The 25,721-nt window shown below is 44.6% G+C and overlaps 2 pseudogenes; both read right to left on the bottom strand.

Annotated features, from left to right (window-relative positions):
• Gm19172 (predicted gene, 19172) lies at nt 5,598-6,986 on the bottom strand (annotated as a pseudogene).
• Gm18538 (predicted gene, 18538) lies at nt 12,917-13,703 on the bottom strand (annotated as a pseudogene).
• Nucleotides 13,704-25,721: the final 12,018 nt, after the last annotated feature.

Raw genomic sequence — 25,721 nt, 5'->3', positions numbered from 1 at the left:
CTGACAGAGTGGGCCACTTGCAGTCTACAGTCTGACAGAGTGGGCCACTTGCAGTCTACAGTCTGACAGAGTGGGCCACTTGCAGTCTACAGTCTGACAGAGTGGGCCACTTGCAGTCTACAGTCTGACAGAGTGGGCCACTTGCAGTCTACAGTCTGACATTCTAGCGTGGAATGAAGACAGGTGATTTAAGGAGACCCATTTTTCATTTCATGCCAGCAAGGCAAGAATGCGTTTGGTAAGTTAACTTTAAAGGTAGGGAGGTTGGTAACTTTGAAAGACCAACTCCTGTCATGTCCTGCTTATGGACAACCTGGACAGTCTGTGACTGTCCTTGGTAATACCATTTAATATTTTTCTCAGAAGCATTTTTTATTTTATGGTTTGTTTTTGAGATTGGAGGAATGTTAATCTGTGCTTTCCATTGTTGCAACAAGTCACATCCCCAAACATTCATGGCTATATTAGCCACATATGGCTTTAATTTTCCTACTTGTCCTTCTGGCCCTATACATTCATCTCATCTTGTAGTTTATTTACCTGAGATAAAGTTCCAATCCCTAGGAGCTGAATATTTACCTCCTAAAAAAGTCAATCTGCATACCAAGATTTTGGTGACATTATTGTTACATCTCCTCCTGTGTCTACTAACCCTTCAATTTCAATGCCATTTATTTGTATTTTTTTTTTGCTTTGGTCTCTAATCATTTATAGCAGTTTGTCAAAATGCTTATTTTCTGGTCTCTCCTGATTTTTTTTGTTTTATCTATTGAAGCAGGTCTGTCCTCAATTATATCCAGAGCAGTGTTCTTTTTAACAACAGGCATTAAATCTTTTAATTGCTCTGTGGCTGAGTTCTTCCAATGTTGACAGGGAATGATTGAATCAAATTTGCTATCAGGGCCTGAGGGAGGCCTCTTAGGTTCTTTCCCAATGCCAAAGAGTTGCCTTGCTTATCCATTGTTTATCTGTATTCATTAGTCCAGTGCTGGCCTTTGATATACCTCATGAGTACTCTAGAAGGCTGAGGCTTTCTTTTTGAATTATTTCTAGAAGAAAACTTTGTTTCTAGGAACACCTTGCCTACAATCCCTTTTCAAATAACCTTACTTACTACAAGGAAAACATCTGCCATTTTGAGTTTTCTTAAGACCTTTAGGAATTACTTATCCTACCAGATTAGAATTATAAATGTGAGGTCCAATATCAGCCATATTTCTAATCCATTCTTCTGTTGGTGCGGATCTTGCCTCTAAACGTCTAGTTGCTCTTTTGGATTCCGAATTAGCATTTTCAAAAGCCAAAGATTCTATGAGTATTTTTCTGACTTCTGCATCTGATATGATTCTATTTACAGCTGAAATCAATCTTGGCAAAAAAAACCAGTGAAGGTTTCTTTCTGGTCCCAGGAGAGACCAGAAAACAAGCATTTTGACAAACTGCTATAAATGATTAGAGATCAAAGCAAAAAACTACAAATAAATGGCATTGAAATTGAAGAGTTAGTCCTCTTTCCTGATTCTCCAACCTTATCCCAAGCATTTAAAGCTGCTAAATGATATAGTGACAGGGTGTGATCATCACATTCAAGCTGGCTTTGTAACTCAGTGTATTTACCTTTGCCTAGCAACTGATCTTGGGAAATATCAATGCCTTAAGCCTGATTTCATTGTTCTATCACATTAGCTTCCTCTTTTTTTACCACATTCACTACTGTAACAGAGAACCAGTTTCCAATATTGCTGTTGCCAAATCTCTCCAGTCTTGGGGGGTAATTCTGTCCTGAGTTGCCCATGAGTTTAATACCTGCTTCACATAGGGTGAATGTAAACCATAGAAAATGACCACTTCCCACAATCTCCTCAAATCTAATATTTCTACAGGATTCTGGTAACTTCTTCATAACCTTGGGGTTACTTGAGGTTTCCTGGTAGGCCTTGTATAGTAACTGGATAAACTAAGGTTGGTTTTCTAACAACCTTGGGCAGCTCCCATTCAATTTCATTGTGTGGTGTCATGGTAAGGTCTCATCTAAATTCCTCTATATATATATATATATATATATATATATATATATATATATATATATGAATATTTTTTCTTAGTCTCATTTATCAGTCTTTTTAAGGTTTGTCTAGATTCCTCTTTCTTTGTCTGAATATTTTGCTCATTTTTATTTATATGTCTTTCTAATTTTCCTTATAAGACTTGTATTTTATCAATACACTTTTTATATTTTTGTTTTTCCTGTATCTCTAAAGATAGTTTTCTTTGAGCAGGTACAGAAAGCTACTTTGGCTATTAAGGATAAGATATGAAATACCAAAATGATAATAGTCATAAACAGTATTGAGTCAATTTCAGTTAGCTTTTCATTTCCTGCTTCCATTTTCATCTAAAGCATCACTATACAGGGTCCTAAAGCCTTCTATTATTATGGTACTTCCCATCCTTAACTCTCTTTTTAAGGACTTCCTAGGTGACTTACCAAACCTGATGGCATCTCAGTGTGTCTGCAGCTGGGGAGTGCTTTTCCTGTCTTTAGATCTTTGGAGTCATGCCACAAATTGGAGTGCCAAATGTTTTTTTTTTTTTCAATCTCTATTTTTTTTTAATTGGATATTTTCTTTATTTACATTTCAAATATTATCCCCTTCCCAGGTCTCCCCTCTGGAAACCCCCTCACCCTCGGCCTCCCCCTGCCACTCACCCACTCCTACCTTCCCACCCTGGCATTCCCCTACTCTGGGGTATCAAACCCCGTCAGGCCCAAGGGCCACTCCTCCTACTAATGTCCAACAAGGTCATCCTCTGCCACATATGTAGCCAGAGCCATGGGTCCCTCCATGTGTATTCTTTGGTTTGTGGTCCAGTCCCCGGGAGCTCTGGGTGGTATGGCCGGTTGACACTATTGCTCCCACCATGGGACTGCAAACCCCCTCAGTTCCTTCAGTCCCTTCTCCAAATCCTCCATCGGGGACCCTGTGCTCAATCCAATGGTTGGCTGTGAGCATCCACCTCTGTACTTGTCAGGCTCTGGCAGAGCCTCTCAGGAGACAGCTATATCAGGCTTCTGTCAGCAAGCACTTCTTGGCATCCACAATAGTGTCTGGGATAGATTCGCAGTTTGGGCAGTTTCTGGGTGGCCTTTTTCTTCAGTCTCTGCTTCCACTTTGTCTCCATATTTCCTCCATTGAATATTTTGTTCCCCCTTCTAAGAAGCACTGAAGCATCCACACTTTGGTCTTCCTTCTTCTTGAGCTTCATGTGGTCTGTGAATTGTATCTTGGGTATTCTGAACTTTTGGGCTAATATCCACTTATCAGTGAGTACATACTGCGTGTTCTTTTGTGATTGGGTTACCTCACTCAGGATGATATTTTCAAGTTCCACTCATTTGCCTGCAAATTTCATAAAGTCGTTTTTTTAGAGCAAAATTCCAAACGTTCAATTTACCAAATGAAGACAGAGGAGCCAAACACTTTGGTGGAAGCCTGCTAGCTCAGAGGTGCAGAGAAAGCACCTAGCTGATCCTCCTACTCTACCAACAACCCAGGAAGAGAAGGAAAACGCTCCTTCTCTTTCTCCACACTGTCTTAAATACCCTTCAACTCAAAGACCATCCTTTCTTTTTCCTGGATTTTCTTATGTTCACTTCCTATCAACTGGTTGCTTGCTCTGCCTCTTGACCTGTTGTTGCCTTTATTTAGTTCTTGTTTACAGAAAGCTCGTGGGTTAAAGGTGTGTGTTAGGTTGAGCCACACCACAACTATTTGTTTACAGAAAACAGAAAGCTCTTGGGGTTAAAGGTATGTGCAATGGCTAAGCCACACCAGAACAAGAAACAGGGTTGTCCAGTTCACAATCTCAGGGTTACTAATATGACCAAATATCCCGAAACACATCTGTCCTTCATTACCCCACTTGAATAGAAGATGAAGTTCCAGACATGACTGTAGCTATGCACACAAGCCCCTCTACTCCGCTCACCCCCAGAGTGCCTGAGGATGCACAGCTAAATGCAAGCATAGACACAGAGCCTCAAGGAGAGCAGCATAGATGGACTCCCACAACCACCCAGGTGAGTCCCTAACCTCTTCTCCATACTCCCTGGGTCTCCTTACCTCCTGTACTGGCTCAAATGAGAAACATCCCCCATACTCTTGGGCATTTGAACAGTAAGTCTCCAGTTGGTAGTGTTATTTGGGGGAGGTTTAAAGGGTATGGCCTTGTTGGAGGAACTCTATTCCTGAGGGTGGGTTAGAGAGCCCAAGTCTCACCCTACTCTCAGTTTGCTCTCTCTACTTGGGGCTTACAGCTAAAGAAGTAATCCTCTTCCTTAGAATCTTCTTCCTGTCACCTTGCCTGCCACTCGCTGCCATGTCTCCTTGCTATGATGGAGTCTTAACCCTCTGGAAAACCATAAGCTTAAATAAATGCTTCAATAAGTTGTTTTGGTCATGGTGTTTTATGATAGCAATAAAAAAGTTAATGGCTACTCCAGGTGACAACACCCAGCTCCTGACGAACTAGTGGCCGCTGCAGTTTGATCTTGAGGTAGATCTGAGGCTATAGTTATGTCTTTGGCTCCAGAGGTTATTTTGTGGACTTCTAAGGATAGAGCTTTTTGGAAGAGTCTTTCTGTGGTAGAAGGTGGCCCAGCACTCTCTGGAGGACTGGGTCTGCTCAGTTGTGAGCCGAGTTAGGCAATGTCTGTCTCTTCAGGCAATGTCTGTCTCTTCAGGCAATGTCTGTCTCTTCAAGGGTGGGTGAAATATTTTCCTGCTGATCTTCAGAGTCTAAAAGTTGTTTTTTTATGCTGAAGTCATGAGGGGAGAAGGATGGTGAGAATCTAAGCTAATGTTGGAACCCCTGCCCTGGGACCTCCAACATAGACCACATCCACAGCTACCCACCATTAAGAAGCAATGCTGTGTGCAGACACTGGGCTAGCAGTGTGAGTGTGTATGCTAAGCAAACCAAATATCAGAGAGACTAAAGGACAGACTAACATGGGTCAGTCATGGCAATTATGGCAGTTTCAGTGGTTGTAGACTGTTATATGGAGAGTTGTGATAATTCTCCCTCAACCCCTATTGTTAACTCTTGAGAACATCCAGCCACATTTGAGATCTGCCATTGTAGAGTTGGCTAAAAGGGCAAGTGGGGATAAGCAGTGGGAACCATCTACCTGGTCCTGGTGGCCAGGTTTAGTGTTAAGGAGCACAGCCATGCTACTCCTCTGTGGTGAAATTATTTATCCAAGAAGCACATGGAACACCCCCAGATGGTACTATAACACTTTCATAGTGCCAGGCAGTGACATTTCTCCCCTCTATGGCACTTCCTCTCCTCATTCTGTACCATTCTATTCTGTCTCCACTTAGCAGCAGAACACCCTACATTCTGGGAAACTCTAGGAGACCACTCACTGCTGCCATTTTGGAGGTGCCCATTGTCTTCCCTATTAAAGAAGTTAGTCATAATGAGCAGTCTTGAATTGATACCAGAGATCCTAGCTCCATCTCCTGTGGAGTGAAGTTATTGGTGGAAAACAGTGGAGTGACTGGGAAGATGTATTCCTGAGTCCTAACTATCATGTCCAAATTGACATGATAATCTATAGGAAGGCATGGCTTTTGTCAAGTACATGTATGTGTGGGTAAGTGCTGTGTGTCAACCTTTCTGGGGTGTAGAAGGTGGTATGTGCGTAAGTTGTGGTGTGAATCTTGGCCTTTATCATTCTGTTAGGTTAGAAGATAAGATTCTAGATACAATTAAAAGTATAGACTGTTTGTCTGCAAAACCAGCATGTCTGAATTTACCTCCACATAGAAGATGAAGGCCCCTCAAAAGCTGGAGCTAAAGAAACACCGAAGGGACAGCTATGTTGGCATCTCAGAGGAAGTGAGGGCTCATGGATAGCAGACAGAGTGGTCAGTGTCATAGTGGTGGATGGCATCCAGGAGGGTTACTGTGTCAATGCCAGGGGCTAACTCATGAGTGACATGGCCAAGGCCCAAGCTCATACCCACCTACCTCACCTGAATGTCTATAGATGTGTCTTCCAGATGTGGCTACAATTATGAGACCTTCTAGGCTTTATGCTAAACACCAAAGTATTCATTAATGATACACTGTCAGAGGAAGAAGGGGGAACCCCTATTTCCCATAGAGTGCACTGCTGTCTTCAAGATCATAGTAGGCAGAGGGAGTGGTCTGTGAGGGAGTCGGCCACACAGACAAACTTGCCCTGGAGCTTGTAGTAAGAGATGAGTGTGGGCTGCTCTGTGCTCTTGGGAAATGGGTCCACTTCTTCACCCTCATAATTGTGAGCCAGTTCAGAAACAGCTGCTGCATGATAAACTACCTCACCACTGGCTGGACTTGATGCCATGCTGGACCACATTGGCAAATACCAGGCATTTGCTGTTACAGATCTGGAGAAGCCAGTAGCATCAAGAGAAAACTGATGTGGGGGCTTTGTGGCCTCCTTCAGCATATGATAGAAGAAGCCATACTCTGCTCTGGAGATGTGGAGATGAGTCTGGATACCCAGGATGGATGGTGCTCTGGTCTGGATGATAATTTTTGCATATTGAAGGGCTGTGACAAGAGCTCCACAGTAATATCAGAGATGGTGGCTCTTTGGTTCCAAAAAAATGGTGAGGACAGGGGCTGTAACACAGGAAGGATGTCTTGTTCCTTTATCCAGAAAATCCAAGATTGCTTCTTGCTTGCCAGCATCTCATTAAAGAACATGGAGTTCCTGGCCAAAGTCAGTGCACTGGATGGCTGCAGCTTCATCTCTGTGTTGTTCATCAGGAAGGTGTGTAGAACATTCAGCTCATGGGCACTGAGTTCAAAGAATACCTCTTCCTTGCCATTTTGGGCTCACTTCCAATGGGGCTCTCTTCCATGGTGGCTCGTGACACCAAGATGATGGTAGTTCACCACAGCACCAAGCTTATTTGTGCTACCTCCATGGTCTGGAGGAGGAGAGGCTGTGGATATTCTCCCAGAGTTCCTTGTCCCTAAGACACATCCTGTTCTTACCCTGGTACTGCAGCTGAAGCTAGAGTTGAAGTCTGTTGTTTTCTGCTTCTTGGTCATCCAGGTCCTGTGAGAATCTGCTTATTCTTTGTTCTATCCACTAACCTCTCAGACTATTTTGTATCTACAAAAACTTCTAAGTGTCAGCGGGCAACCATTTCCTAGGACAGCCACATCTCGATTCACAGAAGCCCAAGACTGTCCTCAAGGGCAGCAATGTGGTTGTGAGGCACTAGGAGCTAGACAGATCCCTGACAGACAGACAGACAGACAGGGAAAGGGCCACACATAGGTAATGAGGAAGGCAGGTTTCTGGCTCCTTCCTCATCTTCTGACCCCAGACAAAGGCTTGTAGATATTTCCTTTCTCCAGGCTGGTAGGACATGTCCAAGGCTGGTCCTGAACATGTTTACCTGAAGCTTCAGGACTGCCAGCTCCCCTTTCTTTGTTTAAACTGACCAACCCAAAATGACTGGTAGGGGACTTTCCTGGCCTCCAACACCATTTAAAATCTTCATGGAACAAGTTCCCACTGTGCTTTTCAGAGCCTCTCTGTCTCTGTCTCTGTCTCTGTCTCTGTCTCTGTCTCTGTTTCTCTGTCTTTCTGCCCCTCTTTTGTCTTTCTCTCTCTGCCTCTCTCTCTCTCTCTCTCTCTCTCTCTCTCTCTCTCTCTCTCTCTCTCTCTCTCTCTCTCTCTCCCCCTGCTTCTGTCTGTCTGTCTGCTTCTCTTCACCCCTCTCTGTCTCTCTCCTTGTCTCTGTCTTTTTCTGTGTCTCTCTCCATTTCTCTTTCTGCCTCTCTGTCTTCATCTCTCTGTTTCTCTGTCATCTTTGTCTTTCTTTCTCCATGTGTCTCTTCACTTTTAACAGTTTGTATATGTTGCTGCCGGCTGTGTCTGGGATTTGCCCTACCTTTTAATTCTCTAATTATCAGAGAAAATGTCCCCAATCAAGATCCATAGATCATAGCACTTACTTCCTGGTGAGATAGAAAACTGAACTAAGAGCAAAATCAGCCTTTGGGGGCTCTGGCAGTCTCTCTGATGAGTGTGCTTTGGAATTCAGGTTAGTCATTCAAGTGCTGACCCTGAGTCAAACTGCCTGGGTTCAAGTCCTGGGGCTGCACAACACTGAAGACTGTCTTGGGACCTTGGCCATATGGTTTAAACTCTGCTCACTAAAGAGGCCAGGGTTTCTGTACAGGATGGGTTTTTCTGCTATCCAGAGAATGCAGCACATCATTACTGAGCATCAGCGTCTCCCAAGGCACATGGAGTTATCACCTAAGTAAGGTGTCTTGGGTGGCTCTGCTTCCAGGTCCTCTATGTTAATCTGATAGGTGTTCATGGACCCTAGCCCATGACAACTCAAGTCCTAGAGTGCCTGCGTCTGCCATTCAGGGTCCACCTGGGGCCACTTGAGGCATCAAGGTGGTACTCACCTGTCTCAGGGCCAAACAGTCCTTCAGCATCCCCACAGCTCTGGAACACAGCAGAGGAGAGAGCGATTTTCCTTTCCTGCCTAGCATCTCAGAAGGCCTTGTCCCAAGGTTGTTTTCTCCATCACTCAAGCTTCCTTGCTCTAGCTAAGGCCATAGCTGTAGCCTCTGGGTCCTTACTCAAGATTCGCAGGGCTGTCTAGGCCCCCGTGTGCATCATTTGTCATTTCCTCTTTCCTTGAAAATCTCTTAGAGTCTTTCCTATTCAGATAAAAGTATACATTCCCCTCTATTTTGGCTGTTATCCAAGTAGGGAAACATCCTTTCCCCCTAGGTGTATCCTGAGTCACAGTGACCCAAGGCTTGGTCGTTCAGTGCTAAAATGTGCTCCTCTCCTGGTAAGGCAGAGGACGATGCTGACAGCAGAACTACCTTTGATTTTAAAAGTTAGTTCTTTGAGAATCTCACTCAGTGTATTGAACATATTCACCCCACTTAGTGACACAAATGGTGTGGGACTAACCAAGTGTTTTCTCATTGGATCGAAAGCCTGTCCCACTGACATGGAAACCATACCTACCACCATTAAAGGGCCAGTGACATGTGGCTAGAAAGGTCAGAGGTCCTAGGGGAGAACCCCATGCTATCTACCACTCAGCTACACTCCTAATGACTTACCATTATACCCACAGACCGGAATGTGTCTTGCAGTAGATGATAATTAGCAGAGGCCCACATCTGGTCACATGCAGAGGAAAAAAAATACTACAGAGTTCTCAGAACTCCTGTTTGATGCAACAAATTGTCTTTTGGGGGAATATGTTTTGAAATTTCATGTAGACTTTCCAAGTCATCCTCGATTGAGATGCGTGGGCGTAGGTTCCGAGAAACCACAACCTGAAGCTTCCTTAGTGTTGGATGTGAGAGTTGTCATGGGTGGGAGCTCTGTGTAACCTGAGAGTCATGGTGTTGGAAGAAGGTGCAGGGTCTCCTTGTCTGTTTGCTTTTCTGTGTTTCTATGTCCACAGCACAGGGCAGGGATGTCCACATTCACCCATTTAGTTCTTCAGGTTGCCTCATGTGCCTTGGGTAACGTCTCTCTGGGTTGGGATCTTTCTCTCTCTCTTTCTCTCATGTGGTGAATGTGTGAGCATATGTTCATGTGTGTGAGTGTGTGCATGTGTGCCTGTGTGTATGTGTATGTATGTGTGTGTGTACATGCAGGTGTGGGTACCCATAAATGTATGTGCTTCCTCCAATGTATCTGTGGAGGTCAGAAGCAGATAGTGGGTGTGTTCCTCGTTGACTCTACCTCATTTTTTTGAGATAAGCACTTTCACTGAGCCTGCAGCTCACTGACTCTACTAGACTGGCCAGACAGTGGGCCATAGCATCTGCCTCTCTTCTCTAACCCCACTTCAGTGAGAGAGTTACAGGCAAATATCACTGTGCCAAATTTTATGAAGGTTTGGGATCTGAACCTTGGCTTTCATGGTGTGGTAAGCATGCTACTGACTGAGCCATTGTCCCAGCTCTGGGTTCTTCAGGGCTGTGTTTCAGATAAAGCCATGATGGAGGAGTCTGTTCCCTTTTTCCTCTGCTTTTCCTAAACGCCCTCCTACCCCACCTTCATGCAAAGATGGCTCGCTCTTCCTTCCTTCCTTCCTTCCTTCCTTCCCTCCCTCCCTCCCTCCCTTTCTTTCTTTAAAGATTTATTTCTTTATTTAATGTATGTTAGTACACTGTAGCTGTACAGATGGTTGTGAGCCTTCATATGGTTGTTGGAAATTGAATTTTTAGGACCTCTGTTCGCTCCGATCAGCCCCACTTCCTCCAGTCAATGCCACTCGCTCAGTCACTGCCTGCTCTGGCCCAAAGATTGATTTATTGTTATACATAAGTACACTGTAGCTGTCTTCAGACGCACCAGAAGAGGGCGTCGGATGGTTGTGAGCCACCAGGTAGTTGCTGGAATTTTTGAACTCAGGAACTTCAGAAGAGCAGTCGGTGCTATTACCTGCTGAGCCATCTTACCAGCCCCCTTCCTGCCTTCCTTCCTTTCTTCCTTTCTTTCTTCCTTCCTTCCTTCCTTCCTTCCTTCCTTCCTTCCTTCCTTCCTTCTTGCCTTTCTTTCTTTCTTTCTTTCTTTCTTTCTTTCTTTCTTCCTTCCTTCCTTTCTTTCTTTCTTTCTTTCTTTCTTTCTTTCTTTCTTTCTTTCTTTCTTTCTTTCTTTCTTTCTTTCTTTCTTTCTTTCTTCTTGCCTTCCTTCCTTCCTTCCTTCCTTCCTTTCTTTCTTTCTTTCTTTCTTTCTTCCTTCCTTCCTTCCTTCCTTCCTTCCTTCTTTCTTTCTTCCTTTCTTTCTTCCTTCCTTCCTTTCTTTCTTTCTTTCTTTCTTCTTGCCTTCCTTCCTTCCTTCCTTCCTTTCTTTCTTTCTTCCTTCCTTCCTTCCTTCCTTCCTTCCTTCCTTCCTTCCTTCTTTCTTTCTTTCTTCCTTTCTTCCTTCCTTCCTTCCTTCCTTTCTTTCTTTCTTTCTTTCTTTCTTTCTTTCTTTCTTTCTTTCTTTCTTTCTTTCTTTCTTTCTCATCTTTACAGAAAGCCAGCTTACTATCATGTAATCTGTCATTTTTCCTCCTCCCATTTAATACCCACCTCTGGGTTTCCTTATCACCCCCAGACTTTCCTGACTCATAATCCCCCCCCCCCCCATCACCTGGCACCAAGAACAACTATATCCCAGCTCACTGAAATGCTTATCCCCACAGAAGGAAAGTTGGTTATAGACAAAAGTGCAATGAAGCAACACACACACACACACACACACACACACACACATATCTTGAGTGCTTTTATAGCTATGTCTTAGGGACATCTCTGAGGTGATGGACTGAGGTACTAGTATTTTTGTTAATTTCCCTATAGCTGCTACCTTCAGCATGTGAATCCCTCCTATCATACAGTTCCCCTGCAGCCTCCATGAGAGGGAGCCAAAGGCCTGAAAACCCAACTGATAGAGAAATCTACTACCCCAGTGGACTTTCTTTGTCTTGACCATGTGGCCTTTTGGGAGATTTCTGTACACAAATGAGTGAAGCCCAAAGTCACCCATCTGTGCGTGGGTGTGGCCCATGTCCTCCATCTGCTCCTAGGATTAAGTGTGCTAGGGTGGACACTGGAAGGACTTTTGTTTGAATCTGTGGGCCTTTGGGGCTGTTATCCAGGTCCTGAGGCTGGGCCTTTTCACACTGGATTATAGGTTCTTCCTTCATAGTTGGAGGAGGCATCAGGCAGTCCCTGCTTTTGACTGTCCACTTTCTGACAGAGTTGTGGCCATTGTTCATCGGTTTTTCTGGATGCCATGGGAAAATTTGAAGACCTAGTGCAAGAAGACTGTGGAGTTTCTAGGTATAGCCAGCTATGTTGGGGATGTCTTTAATATCAGGGCTGTCCAGAAAGGTCACTGTGACCCAGGCCACCAGATCTCATGGGACAGACACAGGCTCACTGGGCAGGGACATATTAAGTACTGACCTCCTGAAGGTACTCTGACTGGGGAAGTTTTAGATGTGTCTATAAACTTCCTGAGATATCCCTAGTCCCATTTAAAAGAGATAGGCTTATATGTCACGACCTCTGAACTTGCTCTCTGTCCTGCGAAGGACCACACTATAAGGACCAGAAACAGGTCCACATAGAGACCAGAGGACTGGGTTAGTACCTCATCTTCAATGATGTTATTGTTCTCAAGGAAGCTCTCCAAGACCCAAGGGGCTCCCTGGATGGTCCTGGTTGTATAGGTTGGTGCCAGTCTGCTCAGGCTCCTGATGCTTGGTCACTGCCAGGCAGAACCTGCAGGTAGAGAAGAAACCAGGGAGACAGTAGCACCTTCTGAGCCCAGGGCAGAGGTGTAGGCAGTAGCTGTGCCTGTGACCCTCTAGGTTCTACTTGGGGCTGATAAAGAACAGATACTGAGGTAGAGTCTGTCCAAATCAGAAGGTGGTCTTACACTCCTGGGAGCACTGCACCTGTTCAGCTGCAGGGACTGAACCTGGTGATGTCTTGTGTTCCTGGGGTTAGTGATATTTTCCTGTCTGGTCTGCAGTGTATGGAAACTGCTTTGGGGGCCTAGAAGCATAAGGAGAAAAGGAGGAGCAATCTATTAATTTGTCTTTGGAACAGAACTGTTTTGCCCTGTGCAGGTCCTCAACATTGAACAAGTCAACAGCTGCTGGAGTGTCACTGGGCACTGGAGAAGATGACGACACAGGATCTCCACACAGGAAGCATCTTTCCTTTATTCTGAAATCCTGTCAAATCCTTCGTGGGCAGCAGCGCCCCAAAGAGGAACATAAAGTTATCGTTTAAAGCCTGTGTACTGGATGGCTGCAGTTCCAGCTCTATCCTGCTCATCTGAAAGCTATGCACAGCCTCTATCCATACTATGGGGACCACATGGGTGAAGGCCAGACACTGGCCATTGCATTGATCCAATGAGAAGCTGGTGGTGCCAAGGAAAAACTCCTCCCCTGTGGCCTCTTCGTGTGGTGGCCTTCTTGATTCTGTGGTAGAGAAGGCTTCACTCTGCTTTGGACATGGGTCTGGATGCTCAGGATTAATGTTTCTCTGGGCCTGGGGGAGTTTTCTCATATAGATGGCAGGGGTCCTACAGCAAACTCGGTAACAGTGGGGTGCTCTTGGGCACTAAAGAAAATGATGACACAGGCTTCCCACACAGGAGGTTTGATTCCTTTATTCAGAAACTCTAGTACTTCCTTCTTGTTGGGCAGCAGAGTCTCAATGAGGAACACAGAATTCTTGTCCAAAGCCTGTGTGCCTGATGGCTGCAGCTCCAGCTCCATCCTACTCATCAGGAAGCTGTGCACAGCCTCCATCTCCTGGGCACCCAGGTCTGTGAACAGCTGGGCCTTGCCTTTCAACATCCAGCTGGGGTACTCTGCCATGGTCTCCTGTAGAACCAACACGATGGCCATGCAGCCCAGTGCCAAGATCCTTTGTGCCAACTCCATGGCTCTGGAACTCAGCAGAAGAGAGAACACTTAGGTATTTCTGTCTCCAAGTCAGCACTCCAGAGCACCTTGTCTCTAAGTCCTGTCTTTCCTACTAACTGTGCTTCCTCCCTTACCCAACTGAAGCCAGAGTTGGAGACTCTGGGTCCTTATGCACAGTTCACAGTGCTGTCTGGGCCCCTGTTTGCAACCACTTATTTCCTCCAGGGTATGAAAACCTCTTATAGTCTTTCTTATCTAGAGCATTCATGATTCCTCCTTCTCTTGGTGTTTTCTTACTGGGGAAAATTTCTTAGCATGGACCATCATGAGTCACAACAGATCAAGGCTTGATCATTCTGGGCAGCAAAGGGCTTATGTCCTGGCAGGACAGGTAGTGTACTGATAAACAAAACCACCAATGACCTTTTAGGGGCATGCATTTTGAAATTTCAGGTGTATGTTCAAAGTACAGTTTTTAGGGTTCAGCTCCCTGAGTTCAATTCCTGGTAGGTCACAACACCAAGGGCTGCTTGTGTGACCTTGCACATGCTTTTTAAAGTCTCTAGGGCTCCCTTGTCCAAGTGCAGAATGGAAATGATAGGAGCCACATGCAATTTTCTAAGGTTACAGAGAGAAACAAGATGAGAAACGTGGGGGACAATTGCAGCCTTCCAGGAATGCATGTTGTATCTATGTCTCTTCAGAGTGACTCTGATGATAGTTTGGCTTTAGAAATTTTGAGTAATACAGACTGGACTGAATGTGAATCCAGGATGGGCAAACTCCAGCTCTACTTAGCTCTTTTAGATTCCAGTTGGGTACCAAAGTCTTGACCACCAATGATGTCAGATGGGCTGGGCTACATCAAAGGAAGCCCCAGTGCTAGGATGGGGAACTCCCCTAGGACTTGCAGGAGGGTAAGAGTGATGGTTGCTCTCTGCTCTTGGGTAATGGGTCCCTGAGGACCGTGATAGTCACTTCTGCATCCTTATATTTCTAAGCCAGCTCCTCTGTGCTGTTGTAGAAATCACATTTACAGGAAGGCAGATCTACAGTGCAGAACATCTGGGCTTCTGTAATTCCCAGGGTCTTCAGCCCAGTAGGGGGCAGTAAGTGTCCTTCCATACAGTTCTGCAAGATAAACCTGCTGTGCACTTTCCTGGCTCTGCTACAGAGGCCCCACTCTTGAAGGCCTAACAGAGGCCACACTCTTGAAGGCCTGACATTGGATGACATGGTCTAGAGAGGGAATCTGGGAGTGCCAAGATAAACCTCATCCAGTGGCTTGGTGGCCTCCTCTAGCATGTCACAGAGGAGGCTATACTCTGCTTTGGAGAATCTGGAACTCATGTTATCCTGTGACAGCGACAGTGCTCTCATCTATAGGGGCTGTGGCAGAGGCCTGACAGCAATCTGACATTCCACTGGTCCTGGCTGCCAAAGATGAGAATATTGAGTTCCTTGTTCAGAATGTACTTTCTCTTTATCCAGAAAACCCAGCACATCTTTCTTCCTGGGCAGCAGCATCTCTATAAGGTACTCAGAGTTCTTGGCCCAAGTTGGTGTCGTGATGGCTGCAGTTCCAGCTCCTCCATGTGTTCCAGTAAGCTGTGTACAGCCTTTAGCCCACAAAATCCAGGACCCAGAACACTCAGGCATTGTCATTAAGTGTCTACCTGGGGCATTGTCATGAACATCTGTAACATCTGAGGTGTCAGTCACTTAATCCTGTGTCCGGTTCCTTCAGACCAGCCCCAGGGCTCCAGAGTTCCGGACAGAGCAGAGCAGAAGACTTCAGTATTTCCATCTCCAGGCCAATACCCCAGGCTAGCTCATCCCCAGGAGTTGTCTGCTTTTTCTGCTGACTTTGCTTTCATGCCCAGCCCCAGTGGAGACCAGAGCGAGAGTAGCTGGGTTGCCACCTCGGTTCCCAGTGCTGAGCACGTACTTACTTCTTCCCCTCATCTGTGAAATCTGATTTACATAAACTCTTCCATTTCCCCACTTCTTCTGGTGTCATCTCAGTGGGGAACATTCTTCAGCCATCTGAAGTCACAGCAACCCAAGGCTTAGTTATCTAGAGCTACCGACAGAGCGCTGGGCCAACAGAAAAGGGTGCCTTTATGATACAAATTCCCTTTCAAGGGGATGTATTTTGAATGTTAGTGTATTTGCTCAAATTCAGGCTCTGGGGTTAAGCTGCCTGGGTTCAAGTTCTGGGAAATCACACCACCAAGGACAACCTGGTTATCTTGGTTGTGTTAAACAATCTGAGCCTCTATTAGCTCGATGGTAAAATATAATGACAACAGCAGCATGCATATCCTGTGAGTGTGGAGAGAAGCAAGGTAACAGAAATACAACAGGCTCAGGACAATGCTGGTCTTCCAGGAGCAGTGTGGTGGCAATGCTTGTATGTATGTATGTATGTATGTATGTATGTATATATGCATGTATGTATGTGTTTTTTTTTTCAAGACAAAGTTTCTCTGGCTATCCCAGGTTGCCCTGGCACTCATTTTGTAGACCAGGCTGGCCTCAAACTCACAGAGATTCACCTGCCTCTGCTTTCTGAGTGCTGAATTAAAGGCATGAACCACCATGCCCAGCTACACTTCTTTTTAAAGTGAACCCCAATGATACTGTCTGGACCACAGCACATCAGAGATTTTGAGTACTGTAGATGGTATGAAGCAAGGATATGGAGAATCCTGCCCTGACAGCCTTCTCTGGCCGTGCAACAGTGCATTCAAGTTTGGGATCTCTTTCCTACCAAGGCTAGATAAGCATGTCAGGTTTGACCTTCGTCCTTTCCAGATTCAGGGAAAGCTTGGCCAAGGTTTTCACCCTCCTGCCCTGTCCTCAAATTATCAGCCATGCACTGTGTGTGCAAGCAAGCATGGTAGAGTTGATCGGTGCTCAGAGTCCCTGATGGCTGCTTCTTTATGCACCCTCGTAGCTGTGGTTGGAATTCGGGGTGGTGGACCCTGCAGTGTGCAGAGTCACTGAGAGGCCTCAGCCCTTCACACATGCTGACTGCTGTCACTGTCATTAGTCCTGGCTTCTCCAGATCTCAACTGTACTGGATGGTTCTAGACCCCATGAGGAGCCTCACATGGTGCCATTCCTGAACAAAGGAGCTGTCTTTCTCATGGCTGATGCTAGAGGTTTCTACTGGTCGTTGGAATTTCACTCAAATATCTCTCTATGTCTTTAGCTCAAGTCCTCACAGCTGCAGAGGGGGCGGGGTCCTGAGGCCTTGCTTAAGTCCTGGCTGTGAGTAGGTGGAAGGAGTCTGAGGAGCCTTTGCTGTCATAGGGAATTAACTACCTTGCCTACATGAATGTAGCCCTTAGGAGAAATGTGGAGAATACTCTTTCTCTTGTTGAGACAGACACAGAGATGGCTCAGAGCTCTGTCTGGTGTGTGTCTTTCACCTCCTAACACTGGGGACAAGACTATATACTTGGGTGCATTTCACCCAATAATGGCTTTCAGAGTAAGAGTCAAGCAAAGGGAGGCGAAGTTGCTTTCCAGAGATCCCAGCAAGGAGCTGGGCCACAGGACCTGAGCCTTGGAGATGCCAAAGGTGTTTCTGCATAACATACCTCGCACTCAATGTACTCATATAAGACTATTTTCCTTCTGGATTCTTCTCTTCGGAGAACTTTCCCCACTTGGCTCTCCATGCCAAGTTCATAACCTCGGTCCCTATTCAAAATCAATTAAGACCTGGCTTCAGCAAGGGCCTTTCCTCTTAATTATTCTTTAGTCTTTATTTTTAAATTTGTGTTTTGAAAATTTCCTACACTCACTTTTGGTGATGTTCACCCCTCTCTCTCAAAACAAAAGAATACACATGTGATATATATATACATCATCAAGGATGGACAGAAAAGCATCTCAGGAACATATCATGTATATATACATACATATATATACATACATACATACATACATACATATATATATATACATATCATGTATATATATATACACATACATATATATATCATGTATATATATATATATATATATATATATATATATATATATATACATACATACATATATATATATCATGTATATATATCAAGGCTGACTACTCTGCATTGGGCAACCAAAGGGGCCTTGTCCTTGAGAGAGGCTAATTCTCCTTCTCTCAGCATTTATTAGTGTCTATAGTTCTTTGTCTTGAGGTGGGACCACCCCCCAAATTTTCCCTCTTCCAAGTTAACACATCCATTGATATTGTATTATTCTAGTCTTGTTTATGCCCCCATTTGTAGGAGAGACTATTTTACAGCAGACTTCCTGGTAGTTTGGGCCTTAAAATATTTCTTCCTCTTCTCTCTGTCATGTTCTCTGAGCTGTATGTTCAGTAGCGGTGATGCGGCTGTGTCTGTTGGGGTTGGGCTTCGCATGGTCCATGGAGTTCTGCATTGTGTTAGCTGTGGTGTTCTGTGGTGGTCTCCATTGGCTGTAAAAAGAGGAAGGGTGGTAGTTACATTTGTCTCTGGGGATACTGATAAGATTTAGAATTTAGTAAGGGATTATGCTGGTCTTTCGGAGTGGCGGTAATAGACTCTTCCCTAGCATCTATGACCTCACTCGTCACAGGAAGCTGGCTAGGTTTCCAGCACCAGGCATGGTTTCCCTCCTGGTGAGTGAGCCTTCAGCCCTGTCTGACCTAACCACTGACATGTGAGTGGCAACATTAGTATTAAAAGGCAAACAAAAACTCCCTCCCCGAGGCTTTCAGTTGCCAATAATTTCTCAGCTAGGAGCAGAATTTCATGCTTACCTTTCCTCTCCATGCTGGCATTTGGTCTGACTTGAGCTTGCACAGGACTTGTGCACACTATCACAACTCTGAGTTTGTCTATGCAGCTGCCCTGCTGCATCCAGAAGACACTATGTCCTTGTGTTCATTCACTGGCTCTTAAACTTTTTTTACCCTCTCATCCATAATGAGCCCTGAACCCTTGGTGTGTGTGTGGTGCAGATGAAAGACCCTTTTTGTCTTGGACCTGATGGTCACTTCCTACTCCCTGCCTGCCCCCCATCCCTGCCCCCCAGCACTTTGCTACTGAGTCTGTAGAAGAGTGAGCATCACTTGACAATAGTGAAATTATGCCTGCCCCATCTCCTGGTGAGCTGGTGAGCTATGGGAGCCTCAGCTCTTTTTTCTGTGTATCTCCTGGCCCTGGTGATCACAGTCAAGGATGGACAGAAAAGCATCCCAGGAATTGTCTCGGGTTGTAGGTGCTGTTGCTGCCTCAATTGAATTCCTAATATTTGGCCAATGCCAGTGGTATCTGCTTGGAAGCGAAGAAGCCGAGTGGCTCTGGGCATGGGATTGCCTGTTAGCACTTTTCATGAAACATACTGTGGGCCAAGGATGTGAAAGTTGCCTCTTGCTCAGGAATGATTAACTGCCAGGCATTTGGAAGGCTTCTCATCATAATCTGCCATCCGAGGGCCAGAATGTCCATGAGTGATTCCATCCCATCCTTGAGTGCATGGTGACATATGACCAGATGTACATACGGACATGTACAAGACTGGAGGGTGGAAGGACATATAGACACATACAATAACAGGAGAACCTTCAGGCATTCTATCCTTCCTCTCTGGGCCTTCCCACCTGGTCCAGGTGGCAGCTGACTCCTTCCAGCCTTAGGACAGCATCTGCCTGGCTTTGAAACTAATCTTTAGGCAGCAGTTGCTTCAGTGGCTTCAGGGCTCTCGTTGGAGCTGCTAAAGAGCAGGTGCTTGGCAGAATCTGTTTGAAGTAGAAAACCACCCAGTGTTCCTAGGACACTGTGTCTGCTCCAGTGTGTGTTGCACGATTTGGTATCTCAGGCTCCTGGGGTTGGTGGTGGTCTGTCTCCTCTTCAGTGTCTGGAAGCTGTAGAGACATGGGGGAAAATGGAGGGCAGGAGTCAAGTGTTTCTCTATTCCAGAATGTCTCCAATGCAGACCACACTGTGGACAGCTTCTAGGGAGAAGCACTGCTTGGGCAGAGATTGCATTAGCAGTGTGGGTGGGAGGTGCAACAGATCCCCAAACAGAACGATAGGGGACAGTGTATGGGTCACTCCTGCCAACTGTGGATGTTTTAGGGCGAACTTTGGCTGTCTGCTAGAGAGCTGTACTCTAGGGTGTTTGCTAGAGTGTTTTTAACATTGGAGAAGGGGCAGCCATGTTGCCACAGGCCTGGAGTTTATTAGATGTGGTCTTGGTGGCCTTGTTCTATTAGTGGATCTGATTCCAAAATCACACCCATGCCATTCTTCTGAGCTGACATATTTATTCAAGCAATACACCAATCATCCTAGATGTTATTGGAAAGTATCTTAATGTGCTAGACAGCAGGATCTTATCCTCACAGGCACTGACTGAGTCTTTATCACATACATATCAAGCCAAGGCTAGGGCACACTCTCACCCCCACATACAGGGTTACCCTAGGGCTAAGTTTGCTGCCAACAATTCTCAGGGGCACATGTTTTATGTTGCCTAGTAGAAGGTTGAAACGATAACCTTGGTTTGTTCAGAGTCCTATCCCTCTGGTCTCTGTGCAATGAAGATGATAATGAGAAGCAGCTAAATGCCTGGAGAAGTCTGTGTTGAGCATCAGCTGCCCCACCCCATCCAGGTCGATGCAGTAATGCATTAGGTGTGTGTGGATGTTGCCATGCAGTTTTTGTGTGCAGAAACGTGCCTTAGGGAAGCCATGTGAAGGTTGCCCATCATTAAGTTATGAATACGGAATCTCATCAGCCTTTTGATGCAGGCATTTATTGTTATAAACTTCCCTCTTAGGATTGCCTTCATTGTATGCTGTAGATTTTGTTATGTTGTATTTTCATTTTCATACAATTCTAGGGATTTGAAAAATTCCCTCTTGATTTTTTCCTTGACCCAATTTTCACTTAGCAGTGTGTTGTTTAGTTTTCAATAGTCTGTGTACTTTCTGCTGTTAATGTTCTTGCTGATATCCAGCTTTATTCCTTTGTGGTCTGATAGAATGCCTGGCTTTATTTCAGTCTTCCTGTACTTGTCGAGACTTGTTTTGTGTCGCAATATGTGGTTTATTTTAGAGAAAGTTCCATGGCTGCTGAGAAGAGTGTGTATTCTTTGGTCTTTGGATGAGGTTTTCTGTAGGTGTCATTTAGATCCATTTGATTTATGATGTCATTTAACCCCAGAGTTTCCTTATTTCTTTTTTTGTCAGGATGACCTGCCTTTTGTCAAGAGTAGGGTATTGAAGTCACTCACTCTCACTGTGGTAGGGTCTGTGGTTTTAGATACAGTAGTGTCTCTTTTATGAACTTGGTGCCCTTGATTTGGTTCACAAAATGATGTTATAATTATAACATCATCTCAGTGGGGATTTTTCCGTCAGTGAGTATGAAATGTCTTTCTCTAGCTCTTCTGATCAATTCTGGCTTGAGACAGATTTGTAAAATATTAGATTAACTACATCTACTTGTTTCTTTGTTCCATTTGCTTAAAATACCCTTTTCTTTCCACCCCTTTATCCTAAGACAATCTGTCATTGATGTAAGCTGTGTTTCTTCGAGACAACAAAAAAGATGACTCTGTATTAGTCTAAGGAATTATTATTCATTATCCAATTCTGCTGCCTAGCTTCCATTACTTTATGGTAAAATTGGTACATCTTTTATGAAATATCTATGAGCTTATAAGCTACATATAAATAAAAGCCCTACTCCAACTTGAAAAGCAAAGTTAGTAGTTTCTCTCTCTCTCTCTCTCTCTCTCTCTCTCTCTCTCTCTCTCTCTCTCTAAAAAAAATCCTGTTTTCTCTTTTCTAATCCAATCTGTCAGTCTGTGTTTTGGGGGTTTGAGACCATTACTATTGAGAGTTTCTATTGAACACTGTTTCTTAACTCCTATTGTTTTGGGATGGTATTTTTTTAGATTTCTTTTGATTGACTGTTCTGGAATTATTTATTCTTTGTGTCCTCTTGGATATGTTTAATCTTTTCTTCAGACCAAAGTAGTCATTCTAATGTTTCTCATAGAGCTGGCTCAGTAGACATAAATTCCCTATATCTGTTTTTCTTTGTCCTTCCAATTATGACTGATACTTTTGCTGACATTTGTGGTCTTTTATAACTTGTACAACATCAACAGATCCTTCTGGCTTTCATAGTCTCTATTGAGACTTGTTACTGTTATGAATCTGCCTTTATATGTAACTTGATCTTTCTCTCCTGCAGCTTGTAATACCCATAATTTGTTTTGTACTCCCAATGTTCTGTTTATTATGCATTATGGGAAGTTTCTCTTATGGTCCTGTCTACTTGATGCTATATATGCCTCTTGCACCTCAATTTAGCACCTCTTACCTTGGATTTGAGGAAATTTCTTCTATGATTTTGCTAAAAAAAGTTCTTTCAATGCTTTTGACCTGAGTCCCTTCTTCTATGCCAATGATTTATCTATTTGGTCTTTTCATGCAGTCCTAGATTTCCTCAATGTTTAGCCCCCTTTTAAGATTTAACATTTTCCTCCAGTGGTCGATTTCTTCTATCCTATCTTCCTGACCTGAAATTCTCTATTCTCTTTGATCCATCCAATCCCTTGTTGAGGTTTCCCTCAGAACTCTTACTTCCTAGTTTTTCAAGTTTTTGGCTTTTCTCAGAGATTCTACCTCTTTATTAAGATCTGTGGTAATATCTTGAAATGTCTTCATTATTTTATTAAACTGTGTATTGTGGTCTTCATTCAAACATTTATTCATATTCTCTTTGAGTTGCTTGAACATATTTACAATCACTATTTTGAAGTCATTGTTTTGTGCATCAGCAAAATTGCTTTTCTCAGGGAAAACTTTAATGAAGATGCTAATGTCTGGATCAGAATTACTGTCTTGGTTATTCAGCTTTGTGTTTGAGATCTGGGTTTTAGAGTAAATTAGTGCTGGCATTTCATAGTATGGACACATGGTCTTAATTTTGTTAACTGAGTGGTTGGATTTTGTTTGCTGTTATCCAAACTTATCAGATTGCAAGCAGTTGGTTTTCGGGTTTGAAGCCACTCTGGTGTTTCAGGTCAAATCCCACAGGTCCTGGAGGTGAGTGGTGGGTGGATGACTGGGGGAAGGGGGCTGCCTCTGGGATCTCTAACTGTTAGGGCTCTGCCTCAGAATCCATGGGGTCTTGGAGCAGAGTGATGATTGGGGTGGCCAATAGGCTCAGGGGTTTCTTACATGGCATTCTGACTCAGACTGTATTCGGTCCATGTTGGCATGCTGGCATGCTGAGTCCAGGAGAGAACTGGCTTGAGAAGTCTACAGTGGGATTGCATGTCAGACTTGGGAGGTTCTCAAGCTGAATGGTGGTTTGGGCGACTGAGGGGCTCAGCAATGCTTCTTTTTGGGAAGCAGCCTCTCAATGAGGAATACAGAGTGTCTGGCCAAAGATGTGTCTTGGATAGCTGCAGCTTCAACTCCTTCATGTTCATCAGGAAGATGTGCTCAGCTTTCAGCTTCCAGGTGTTCAGTCTAGAACATCAGTTTCTTGCTATTCAGGGTCCATTTGGGGCACTCTGTCATGGATGTCTGTAGTTGTGCCAGCCAAGAGGCTCTGAATATAGCATCAGGGAGGAGAGGAGAGGAGAGGAGAGGAGAGGAGAGGAGAGGAGAGGAGAGGAGAGGGGAGGGGAGGGGAGGGGAGGGGGGACTTGGTGTTTTCCCTTTCAAGCTAGCACCAGGGCGTGTTTTCCCCTGTGTCTCACCATTTTCCTATTTCATAAGCTTCCTATGCTCCCTTCAGCAGAAGGCAGAACCGGGGTCCCTGAGTCCCCATATCTGGTCCCCAAACTGTCCAGGCTGCTTTGTGTACCTGATGATAATCTTTTACCTTTCAAAGTCTTAGGTCTCACTTACCTACAAACACACCCTCCTTTTGCTCTTCAACTGGGTTTTCTCAATTGGAAATTTCTCTTTTTAGCAAGAAGTACCATGAGTCATGGCCGTCTAAGGCTAGGTCTTCAAGAGCTAAAAACGTGGTTATGACTTGGTGTGGCAGAGGGGTGTGCTAATACCAGAGCTTCCTTCCGATGGAACACATTATCTTTTTAGGGGACACATTCTAAAGTTTAGTGTAGACTTTCAAAATTTGGTTCCTAGGTTCATGTCCTGATAAACCACAAAATAAATCCCCCCTTTAGTGCTGGCTGTGAGTCTTGTCACAGGTGACAGCTCTGTATAATCAGGGAGTCACAGTGTTGGAAGGAAATGTGAGGTTCCCTTTTCTGTTTTCTTTGACATTAAGGCCCAGGGTAGAAAACCCCACATCCATATCTGCTTTTTCAGGTTGCTCAGAACAATTTCTACACATCTTGGGTGACATTGGGTGACATCTTCTCAGCTCCAGAGCTCTTCTGTGTTTTACTTTATTTTCCTCTTTAGTGTGTGCAAAGGATGCCTCTCTCTCTCTCTCTCTCTCTCTCTGTGTGCATGCATGTTTGTGAGTATGCATATGTATGTGATGTATGTATGTGTGTGAGAAAGTGCATGTGTGCATCCATGTGTGTGCATGTATGTATGTGTGTATGGGTGTGCATGTGTATGTGTGTGTGCATGCATGCATATGTGTGTGTATTTCTATGGTGGTCAGAGGTGGATATTAGGTGTGTTTCTTATTCCTTACCCTATTTTTGAGACAAGCTCTCTCACAGTACCTGGGTCTCACTGAGTCTGACAAATGGGATGGCCACTGAGCTCCTGGGATCCACCTATTTACTCTCTCTCCCAGCAGAGCAGTTATAAACATTTGCTGCATCACACAATTTCTCATGAGTATTCGATGGGTTTGTGAACTCAGGTCCTCATGCTTACATGGCAAGTCCTGGAGAACACCTAGATGCCTTCTACCTTCTGTTCCTGAAAGATGGCTTTTTATTCCAATCTCATCTCATATAAAAGTTAGTTTTCTATATATATTACTCTCTGTCATCTTTTCTCTTACTTAATATACCTTACAGGGTTTCACAGAGTGACCTAATCCATGCTTTCTTTATCACCTGGCACCACAGTACAGCTGGGCCCTAGCTTGTAGAACTGTTCCTTCATACAAATGGGAAGGCAGTTGTCTACAAACTGTTGCTGTTGCAGATAAGAATAATAACTCAACAAATGAGTTAGCATAGTCTTTCCTGTGTTTCTAGAGAGCTCCCAGGGTGAACCCTGGACATTAGATTAGTGGTTAAAGTGTTGGTACTTTGTTAGGTTTCCCACAGCAGCTTCCTTAGGTAGACCCATCATTCAAGTGGGACATTTCTCCAATAGTCACATTGAGAGGAAGCTGAAAGCCTCAGGTATTTAAGAGATCTGATATGAAAATTCATGTTGCAGTGGATCCCATGGAAACACATCCGAGCCTGTGGCCCACTCCCTCCTTTGCTGCTAAGAAGCTGCATACTTGGGTGGAAGCGAAGGGTTTATTGTTTGTCCTTGTGGGGTTATGGGGTTCCTAGACAGAAGCTGGGTCAGACTCTTCACATAGGATTGTATGCTCCATGTTATCTAAAGGAAGAGCCTCAGGCAGACCCTGTCCTCAGGGATCCATTGACCAACATAGTTGTGACCATTGTATGTGGGTATTATGGTATGCCATAGAGTCCCAGATGTGGCTAAGTTGTGGACACTCTCAGAGTGGTGCTTATACAAGAAATTCATTGTCACTCAGGCTACCAAATCCTGTGGGCAAGACAGAAAATCAGTGAGCAGGGCAGTGCTGAGTACAGACCCCCAAGATACTCTGGCTTGGGTCATTTTTATGTATTTCTACAAACTCTCCAAGATGCCCTCTGTTCCAATTAAAAGGGGTAGGCCCATCTCTCATGACCCCAGAAGTTTCCCTTTACCCTCCAGTCCACGAACAGGTCCAGAAAGAGGCTAGTGACAAAGCCAAAGGTGGAGAGGGAGGCTAGGTCAGTACCTCATCTCCATTGTTGTCATTCTCAGGGTTCTCAAAGAGCACAGCAGGATCCCAGGGAAGGTTCTGGTTGTTTAAGTTGAATATTGGTCAACTCAGACTCATGATACTTAGTCACCACTGGGAAGAACCTGTAGGCAGAGAAGAAACCAGGGTGCCCGAGCACTCTCAGGAGACACCCTCAGGGCTGAGGATGGGGAAGTTGGTGCTGCCGTGAATAAACTGTGATTATCTCCTAGAAGTGTGCTGG

Source organism: Mus musculus, chromosome 6 (genome assembly GCF_000001635.26).
Source record: "Mus musculus strain C57BL/6J chromosome 6, GRCm38.p6 C57BL/6J".
NCBI lineage: Eukaryota > Metazoa > Chordata > Mammalia > Rodentia > Muridae > Mus > Mus musculus.
This window is presented reverse-complemented; position numbering and strand designations above follow the sequence as displayed.